This window comes from Oenanthe melanoleuca, chromosome 8 (genome assembly GCF_029582105.1).
Source record: "Oenanthe melanoleuca isolate GR-GAL-2019-014 chromosome 8, OMel1.0, whole genome shotgun sequence".
In the NCBI taxonomy this organism is placed as follows: domain Eukaryota; kingdom Metazoa; phylum Chordata; class Aves; order Passeriformes; family Muscicapidae; genus Oenanthe; species Oenanthe melanoleuca.
In genome coordinates this window covers 29,175,607-29,185,908 of record NC_079342.1, presented here as the reverse complement: position 1 = coordinate 29,185,908, position 10,302 = coordinate 29,175,607, and the positions used below count along the sequence as shown (strand labels likewise).

General features: G+C 45.2%; 1 protein-coding gene across 5 annotated transcripts in view; it reads left to right on the top strand.

Annotated features, from left to right (window-relative positions):
- Positions 1-7,104: 7,104 nt before the first annotated feature.
- RABGAP1L (RAB GTPase activating protein 1 like) overlaps positions 7,105-10,302 on the top strand; it is a 260,444-nt gene continuing 257,246 nt past the window's right edge. For 2 of the 5 annotated variants that reach the window (XM_056497048.1, XM_056497051.1), the window contains exon 1: positions 7,105-7,341. The gene's annotated coding sequence lies outside the window, so the exon portion shown is untranslated. Of the gene's footprint in view, positions 7,342-9,687; positions 9,782-10,302 lie in introns of all 5 variants that reach the window. The other 3 variants (XM_056497052.1, XM_056497050.1, XM_056497049.1) reach the window with 3 other exon arrangements.

Here is a 10,302-nt window from a genome sequence, read left to right as displayed (position 1 = left end):
AGTCCCTTTGATCCATGAGGTCCTGCTGTGTCATAGTATATCCTTGGTTTCATTAGGTTATTTAGTGTCACAATGGTCTCCTTTTTTTTAAGTGTCACAATGCGCTCTTGGTTTCATGAGGTTTCGCAGTTACAAAATGGTCTTCTTGGTTTCGCAATGTCACAATGGATCCCCGGTTCCAAGAATTTCCACAGTGTCACTGTGGAGACTCAGAAAGGCACTCCCAATTAGGGAACATGAGAGGCCTCTCTCACTGCCTTCTCTTGATAACAATCCTATCTTATCCAGCCAAAGCAACTCCTGTCCTATTCCCTGGGTCAGCCCCTCTCCCTGTCCCTCAGTCTCTGGTCACTCCCACCCTGTTTCTCTGTTGGCCCCCGTGCACTAAGCCCACCCTTGTGACACTCCCATGTCACCTGGTAATTGGTCTCTGAGGCTTCTTCCTGCCTGATCATCCCATGTACTTAACCTGGACCCTCACAAGCCCCTTTGCCTTTGTTCTCTGAACCGTGGAGGGTGCACACGTGTGGCTGAAATAAACATCTCTGTGAAACCCCTGCAAAGGCCCTTCCTGCTTCTTTACTTGCTCTCACCCCGAGTAACAAACAGATGCAACATGTCACTATGGTGTCCATTGTTTCATAGCGTCACAATGGTCTCCTTGGTTCCAAAATGTTAGAATGGACCTCTGGTTCCATGAGGTTCAGCAGTTTCACACATCTCCTTTTTTCTATGATGCTCATCAGGGTCACAATTGCTCCTTGGCTCCATGGGTCCCCACAGTGTTAACAATGATGTCCTTGGTCCTACAGTGTGCCATGGCCCCTTGGTTCCATGAGTAGGTGGATCAGAGCTCCTGCACTCTCAGCAGTTGGAGGAGAGGCCACAGGGACAACGTGCACAGTCCCATCACCTCTTCTGTCCCCACATCAAGCCCAGCCCCACATCTATTCCTGTCCTTGCCATGTGCCTGGTGTGTAACGCCTTCCTTCAAGTCTTTACATGTGCAGGTGACCACCCCCCATAAGCAGGGGCAGGAATGGTCCCTGGGGAACCTCCTGGGGCAGGAGTCTGGAAGGATTTCTCTCCACCAACACGCCGCAGCCCCACAAACACAGTCAAAAACCCCACAACACCTCATGCACCTCACACTCACCCCTGTGCTGCCCTCTCACCCTTCCCGACCTCTTCCTGAGCTGCATCCCCTGTATGTATCACACCTCCAATTGACATTGCACCCTTCACACTGCACCAAGGGGTCTCTGAGGGCCATGGAGTCTGAGGGCTGATATGGTTCAGGGACCTGTAGGGACTGTGAGAACCGTGGGGACTTTTGAGGGCTGCGGGCAATGTGAGGGTATGTTGGTCTAGCACAGCCTGGTTTTCGGTAGTGGGGGGCCACAGGGGTAGATTCTGTGAGAAGCTGCTAGAAGCTTCCACCATGTCTGACAGAGCAAACTCTGATGGCTCTGAAGATGGACATACTGCTGGCCCAATTAGAGAGATTGGTAATTTAAGAAGAAAATCAAAACAGTGCATGTGCAGTTTTTTTACAGGGGCAGAGAAGCACTGGTGCCAGGAGCCATCCTGGCGTGGCTGGCAGCGATGCACTGCTGGGGTCACCGCCATCTTGGCATGGCCTGTGGCAAACTTGGCTTGCCTGGCCACCCCTAGCCAGCTGCGCTGTGGGCAAATAGGGCAGGGGCAGCGGTGGTGACTTCTTCCTGGCACCTCAAATTAAGAGAGGCATTAAATAGCACCAGTGCCAGGGTGGCTGCCATTGCCTGCTTGGTGGCAGCAGGGCTGCCTGGCCTGCAGCAGAAACATGACGAGTGATTCCCCGATGTGGCACTTAGACAAGATCAGCTTCTTGGCACTGCGGGATCTTGCAAGAATCTTTGAGTTGGTGAAAGCTGATAATGGTACCTACAAGCAGCAGTTCTTCTTCTAGTTAGAGAAGAGGAGGAAGTGAGGACATGTGAGGGAGAATATGGGAGTCCAGAGTATTCCTCTGGCTTCCCTGGAAGGTTTAAGACTCCCCTGGCGGGGTCCCCAAAGACCCTCGAATGAGACCCACGTGTCTCAGGGGCTGGATTTAGCTCCTTCGAACAATTTACCCACATCGAGAGAAGATATGCAAGCCGCAAAAATAAATAGAGTGTAAATTATACTGTTAGAATGTAGAATTAGCAGATTTCTAGAATGTTTGTGATAAGGGACACGTGGCCAAGATGGAGAATTGGGGGTGTGGATACCTCTTCCTCCTTCTTCTCCGTGTCATCCATGCTGGGTGACATGCTGGCACTTTTAGATTGGATGAGGACAGAGCTGGACCATGTAACAAGATTGTATTGTATTGGGGGTCATTTGTAAATACCTAGTACGTAATTTAGACTATAAAAGATAAGTCCTGCCTCTGCCAGGCAGATTCTGCCCTGGACATCTAGCGAGCAGACCGCCGTTCGCTGGACAAAGCATTCCTGAGATAAGGAAGAATAAACAACCATGAAAACCTCTAAGAACAGTCTCCTGAAGTCTCTCATTGATGGGCATTGGAAAGAGCTGGGTTCCTAACCACCTGCATGTCCTCCAGAGGTGATCTCAGGTCTAAGGAGACACCTCGGGATGTGATAGGAGAACATGGCCACTCCAAGGTCGGGGGAAAAGAAGGAAGGGAAGGAGGTGCTGCAGGTGTCAGAGCCGAGATTCATCTGCAAGCCATAGTGAGTACCATAGTGAAACAAAATGTCCCGTTGCAATGCATGAAGTCCATGGGGGATGCAGAGATCCACTCATGGCCTGTGGGAAAACTGCTCATGCCAGAGTGGGTGGATGCCAGACAAAGCTGTGTTCTAGTGAGTTACCCGAATAGAGAGAGAGGACCCTTGCTTCCAGAGATAGAGAGAGAGAGGGGCCTTGCTTCCAAACTAGACAAGCCTATCCTTAAAAGACTGCATGCCATGTACAAGTGACCTATGCCACAGTTTTGCCTGTGGGAGGGACCCCATGGCATAGCAGAAAAAAGACTCCTCTCCATCAGTGAACAGAGAAGATCTCAAGTGATGAACTGACTAAAACCCCTACATCTCATCTTCCTGTGCTGTTGGTGTGAAGGAGGGCAGGACTGGGGGCGGGGGGAAGGCGCTTTAAAGGCTTATTTTTACTTCTCATTATCCTCCTTTGTTAATAATAAATTTACATTATACCTTTAAATTTGAACTTGTTTTGCCCTTAAGAGTGTATTTTCCTCCCAATCCTTATCTCAACTCATGAGCCCTTCATTAATCTTTTTCTCTCTCCTCTGCCTAACTGTAGCAGAGAAGGGTAAGCTAATGACTCTTGAGGGTGCCTGGCATTTGGCCAGTGTCAAATCATGACAGAGGGCTATGGGGTTTGTGAGTGCCATACAGCCTGTGAGATCTATCCGGTCTGCGTGACCCGAGAAGGCTGTGAGGGCTATAGTGGCTGTGAAGGCTATGTGGGCTTCATGTTCTTTGATGGGTGTGGGATACTACAAGGTCTATGGTGGTTGTGAAGGCCAGAGGGGCTTTGAGGTCTATGGCGGCTCAGGTCTGTGTGGGCTCTGGAATCTACTGGTGCTATGAGAGCTATGGGGGCTGTGAAATCTGTGATAGCTGTAGGTGCACTGAGGGCTTTGTGGCTTATGAGTACTTTGGGAGTTTGAGGTCTCTGGTGGGTGGGAAGGCTATAGGGGCTTGGAGGAGTGTAAGGATGATAGGCTGTGTCAGGGCATATGTGGGGTCTGTGGGGACTGAGATGTCTGGGTTATGAAGTCTATAGGGGCTATTGGGGTTGTGAGGTCTATGAAGACTGTGAGAGCTCAAGGGTGTTGGGAGACTGTGGGGTGTGTGAGGTCTTTCACAACTTTGAGTTCTGTCGGAAAGCTACAGGGCCTGTAATGGCTATGGGGCCTCTTAAGGTTATGGGGTTTGCGATGGCAGTAGGGTCTGTGAGGGCTGATATGGCACTGTAGGCTTTGAAGGCTGTCAAATCTTGGTGGGCTACGGTGTTTGCGGGGTCATTCAGGTCTATGGGGGCTATGGGGGCTGTGATGGCTGTGGGAGTTTTGAAGTCTGAAAGGATTGGGTGGGCTATGGGTCCTGTGATGTCTGTGAGGTCTGTGAAGTCAGTGAAGGCTTGTCTCAGACATCCAATTGATTTCCATTCAGTTGTGCTTCAGTATGACTCAAGGCCATGTTGTCTAGGCTCCTGGTAGTTCTTCACATTCTCCTCAGAAATCTCTGTATTTGAAAGAAGATCCCCAAAAATAAGCACTGTTCTTCAGGAAGACCTTTTTGAGCTCCTTTTTAAACAGAAGAATGATTTTACTCTTGTGTTTGACAGCCTTTAACTATATCTCAGTAGCGCAGTCACATTTTTTTGCAACACCAAATTGTCTCAAGACATTTTGGGATGCTTAGAATGCCTGTGTGCGTGGTAAGTGGTAGGTCATAAATCAATGTTGCCTCATTTTCTATTTGTGAACTGCCACAAACCAAGATTTTCTATAAAGCAACTGCTTTGCCTGTGTACCCAGCTCACTTTTTTGCAGACAATTATTATTCTCAGCTTGTGTAATATCACCTTATTGAATTACATCCTCTTTAGTTCAGATCTTTGTTCCAACTCGTCATGATTTGTTCAATTACAATTAGACCTTTCAAAATTATTACAGTGCTCACCTGGACAGGATATCCTCCACAAATATGATAAGAATATTCCCTATACTATTCCCTTATGGAAGTAGTTCAGGACTTGGGATGGAAACATTTGGAAGACTAACTGCAAACTACTCAGTAATACCTTTGAGTGCCATTTTCTAAGCATTTCACCAAGTTTTGTGTAGCCAATGCTACTTGGTCCTGCTTAGAAGAGTATTAGCTGATATATTGTCAGAACCCTTGCTGCAGTCAAGATTCCATAATTTGGTTTTGAGGTGTTACTGTTGTTATTAATCTTATCAGCCAAGGCCTTACTTAATAATTACTAATAAATTGCTTATTAATTTCTTCCACTAATTTGTCTGATACAAAATAAAGCTGATTGGCCTTGGACTCTCATTCTTTTGTGCTTTAGGGTAGGCACTGTTTACTTTTTGCTGGTCTCATGGAACCTCAGTTTCTTTTCTGAGTTCTTGAAGTGAATTGCAAATAGCCTTCAGATTACTTAACCATTTTTCTAAATGTGTTGTCTATAATTGCAGGTAATCTTTGTAAGCATTTTAAATAAACTGTTCCTTTCTGTAGTTTAGCTTGATAATTTGTTTGTATGTTTGTATGTTGGTGGGTTTGGATGGTAAAAATAATTTTCTTCATAGTGGCTTGTGTGGGGCTGTGTTTTGGGTTCGGTCTATTCCCCTCTAAATCATCTGGTTACCGCTATTCTTTTCCTTTTTGCCATTATACAAATATTGTCACTCATTCTGTACCTTATGTCTTTTTTTTCCTACCTAGGTTTCCTGAACAAACTCTCCATTTTCAATAACCAGTTATGACCATTTATCCATAATTCTGGTTATGAATATAATGACTTTCAGTTCCTCCTGTTTATTATCCACATTCATACACCACTGTGCAGTGCCTGTGTACAGTGCCAGGGATACTTTCTTCTTATTATTTCTCTATTGTAATATTCAATAAAATAATTTTCCTCTTCTCCTCGAATTCTTCTGCTTTCCCTATGCTTTTGGGGTTTATCTGAACCCGTGGTGTGATTTACACCATTTATAGAAAAATAGTTGCAATTCTTAAATTTAATTCTTTAATTTAATTCTTAAATGGCCAGAGAGTCCTGCTTGCCTTTTTTTTTTTTTTTTGTGTGTGTGTTTGTGTGTGTGTGTGTGTATGTGTGTGTGTAAAATGCTCTCCTTTGCCCGCTTGCCTTGTCAGCTTTGAGACACAATTTTTATGACAGTTCAGCTCTAAAAAGACCATGTAACAAACCGACCTCTTGACCTTAGTGACAATAAAACAGTCTAAAATTAATGCCCACATGGGCAGTCTGGCTGTCCCAGGGCAATAGGACACAAGCTACTGGCTTTTATGCTAAAGTTGTTTTATTGAAGCCTGTGGTATGACATTCCTTAAGATTTTGCTGAACCACACCTGAAATGGGGAGAACACAGACAAGCTGTATAGATGCCGTGGTTAATTTAAATGTAATTTGTTTCACACATAACCTAACAAGACAAGCTGTCGTAATTTAAACGTATTTTATTTAAACGCAAACAATGGTGAAATGTAATTAAGCATAGATATTTACTTTTTAAATATTTGTTTAACCACATCAAAACGCTGCCTATAAGCAAACACAATCTACCACTTGGCAAGACCAAAGTGTACAAAACTTGTACAAAATCTGAAGGCAAACTTAACTCATTTTTTATAAAGAGCACCCTGATTTATAGGTTGCTTCCATTACCCTGCAGTCGTGGGCGAGGATTTTGAGATGTTTCAGTGCCTGCTGGATGCTTTCTGACAGGTGGGAGAGAAGCATAAAAACTAGTGTGGGCAGCAGCAGAGGGGAGGATTCCGCCCCTCTGCTCAGGTGAGACCCCACTTGCCTCCAGCTCTGGGGTCCCGGCACAGGAAAGACATAGACCTGTTGGAGCGAATCCAAAGGAGGTGCCAGAATGATCAGAAGGGATGGAACACTTCTGCAGTGAGGAAAGGCTGAGAGAGTTGGGATTGCTCAGCCCAGAAAACAGAAGGCTTCGGGGTGACCCATTGTGGCCTTTCAGTACCTGAAGGAAACTTACAGGGAGAATTCATTTACAAGAGCATGTAGTTCCAGGACACAGAATTGCTTACCACAGGAGAGCAGGGTTAGATTAGATATTAGGAATAAATTTTTCACTGTGAGGGTGGGGGCGCCCTGGCACAGGTTGCCCAGAGAAGCTATGGCTGCAGAATCCCTGAAAGTGCTGAAGGCCAGGCTGGACGGGGCTTGGAGGAACCTGGTCTAGCGGAAGATCCCTATCCATGGCAGGAGGGCGGAATGAGATGGTCTTTAAGGCCCCTTCCAATGCAAACCTGCTACATTTGAGTGCTCCCATAGGGCCGCACAGGAATTCAACACCGACAAGAGAGCGGGCTGGACCGGGCCAGGCAGGCTGCGCAGCCCCTCGCCCCTCACACTCCCCGCCCCGGGGCTGTTGCTGCTGAGGGCGGATGCCGTCCCTCCTTCACTCCCGCCCTCACGCCGTGTCAGCCGTGCGCGCGCACCCGGAATGTGGGCGACGCTGTCCCGGGCCTGAGGCGGCTGCGCGGCCCGCCGGGCTGGTGGCAGCGGCAGCGCGGGGAGGACGGCCCGGTTGCACCGGTGAGAGATCGGGACGCTACCCCGCTGGGGCGAACGGAGCGAGTGTTGTGAGGGGCGCAGGCGGGGAGGTCGCCGCTCCGTCAGGAGAATGGGTGCAGGAAGAGAGGGAGCCGCCGGCCCACCTTGTGTGATAGTGCCCGGTGACCTGAGGTGGCTCCTCCGCTGGCCGCAGGCCCTCAGAGCGGCGAGGGCGCGGGGTGATGGTTCCGCTGATTCGTGTTGTTTGGTGTTTGTCTGTGTGTGTGGAGTTCCCTGGGCAGTGGCGCTCCGGGAGGAGAGGAGTTAGAGCACAGCGCAGGATATAAAAAACGAAGTTTTCATGGTCAGGAAAGCGAGAGCGCTGTGGAAGCGTTCGTCTCCCTGCCTCCTCCGCGGGAAAAAGTGAAGTCACTTTCCAATAGCCCAGACTAGCAAACTACTGTCTAAATCTGTGCCGTCTGCGTGCGTCGGATTAATCTACGTTATGTTTTGTTTTGGGGTGGTTTCTTTGTTTTTTTGTTGTTGTTGTTGTTGTTGTTGTTGGTTTTTTTTTTTTTTTTTTTTTTTCTTTTTTTTTCTTTTTCTGGTTATTTGTTTTATTTCTAGTGGTTTGTTTTATTTTTAAGCCCTCTTCCACTCTCTCCCGACTCGTGAGCTGGTACAAAAGTTCTTGTCTTTAGATAAATGTATTTGAAAACCTGCCGATACCATCTGAAGCAGGTACGGCACTGAACGAAATGGACTTGTGACTCTCCTCGTCTATAAGTTCTTGCAGTGTCGTGTGTACTTTGCTCCTGCTGTCACTCTCTCAGAGCTGTGTTGCTAAGACTGCTAGATTTGATAGTACTCTGAATATGTCATATCCTACCGCATTTCACAACTGTGTGCATGTATATTTCCATTCAGTGTGTGCCTAAGGGGGGGGGAAATGATTCAGAATGTCAACTCTTCCTTAAAACAGAGAAAAATCTAGTGACAGTTAAGAAATAACGTGCTTAGGTAAGCATTGCTTGTCTCTCTCACTGTTGAGCTCTAGTCTCACAACCACGTTGTTTTTCACCTAAAACTTTCAGAAGGGCAGGTGTGCTTTCCTTTTCCAGAGAGACATCTTGTTGACTATACAGGCAATATTTTGTTATCCGTTTACATGTAGAGAAGGTACTGTGGCTTTATTTAACCAAACCTTTATGATACAGGCCAAATCCCAACTCCCTGTCAGACCAACTTGGCTCCAGATTGTATGAAGGTTTACTGGGCCTATAAGGTTGGTTCTGCAAATTATGCCTCTGCCTAAGTTTTAAGTAGGATTGTAGCTAACTCTGTTTATATGGGTTAGATGATAATAATTATGTGATTAATAACTTCCTAGTTAGGAAGTTATTTAAAGTAGTTTAAACTTGAAAAGACTGCAAATACAGTTGCAGTAAGTTTGAACTAACTCCAGTGTTGTAATAATGCTGCCAGTGAGTGTCTGGAGGAGAGCCTGCACCAGCTGCCGAACCCCAGAACTCAGTGAGTGACAGAGCCTTCCACTACTTTCTGTTTTAGTGGGAGATCATGCTTTTTTCTGAAAGGACTCTGGGGCTGCGAACAGCTTGGCTGTACATGTGAGAACTGTAGAAAGTGCTCTACAGTGTTTGCTTTAAAGTGGTTACAGTGTTGGTATTGCTTGGTTAACAATATAATTCAGTCCTTTAAAAAGTGATTCACAGATTAATATTTGGTGGTGTTAGTAAGGGGATTGCAAGAAGATCGAGTTTATAATGTGTTCCTGGTGTACTCCCTAGCATTTCAAGACAGTCTGAGTTGTGGCTGCTCCTTCCCTTCTCTCATCAAAGGGACTTCTGCAGCCAGGAAGCGAGTAAAAAGAACTAATCTGGTTAAAAAGATGTATTTCTAGTTCTTCTTCTTCTTCTTCTTCTTTTTTTTTTTTTTTTTTTTTTTTTTTCCTCTGTGGTATTCTAATGACAATAACTTCCTGATCCAGCTCACTTGCCCGGCCATGTGGACATTGGCTCAGTCTGGAGGAGGGAGTCAAGTGTTGGTAGGAGAGAGAGAAACAGTCACAAGTGTTGTGATGGTCCTTAGCTAGGACCTGGCTTTATGGTTAGTAAATTAATGGCAGAAGCCAGTGCTGCTAGAAGCTACATTGTGGGTTTGATTGACTTTGGCTACTTGTGGTAAAGGTGGCAATGATAGTAAGGGTGGTGGCTCTTTTTTTTTCCTGCCAGTAATGTCTTTGATTATGAAGATTTTGTATTTGCTTATAATTTATAATTTATTTATATATTATATTTATATTATAAATTTATATTCAATTTATTTATATATTTTTATTTACTTTTGACAACATTAAACGGACCGAAGAGCCATCTCTGTGTCTCTGTTCTTCCATGGGCCCACAGAAATTGAATCATCTTCTCTCTTCTTTGTTCATCGGTTCTTCTCTCTGAACTTATTGGTGAGTTCTTAATTTCAGGGAGGGATCTTGGCCTTGTTAGGGGTTTTTGTAAATTTTTTCAGCTCTAATTTAAAAATAATTAGCTGTATATTGCTATTACCTCTGCTGTAATAGTAAGGCTGTTTCAAACTTGACTGGCCTTAGTAACTACACACTATCTGATTCTAGTCTAGATTAATTTGTCAAGGGATTATACTCATTTTATGCACCCAGTGGACTGATAGGTTTTATTGGCACTTTTTGATCTTGGTATAAAAAAAAAAAAAGGCGTTTTTAACAAAAAAGATGCAAAAATGTGTGGTAATACGCCATGGAAAGTTTCTCTTTGGGCCTCAAGCTACACGAATCATTCCTGTAATAATTCTCATCTTTTCCCCATTAATTTTAATCTTGAGCCACCAAGTGAGAATTAAAATGAATTAACATTAGTGAGAATTCAGGCATTAACATTAACATGAGCTGACTGACACGTTTGAAAATTACCTATTTCACCTTTTTCCTGTATTTTTAACTTTACAGAG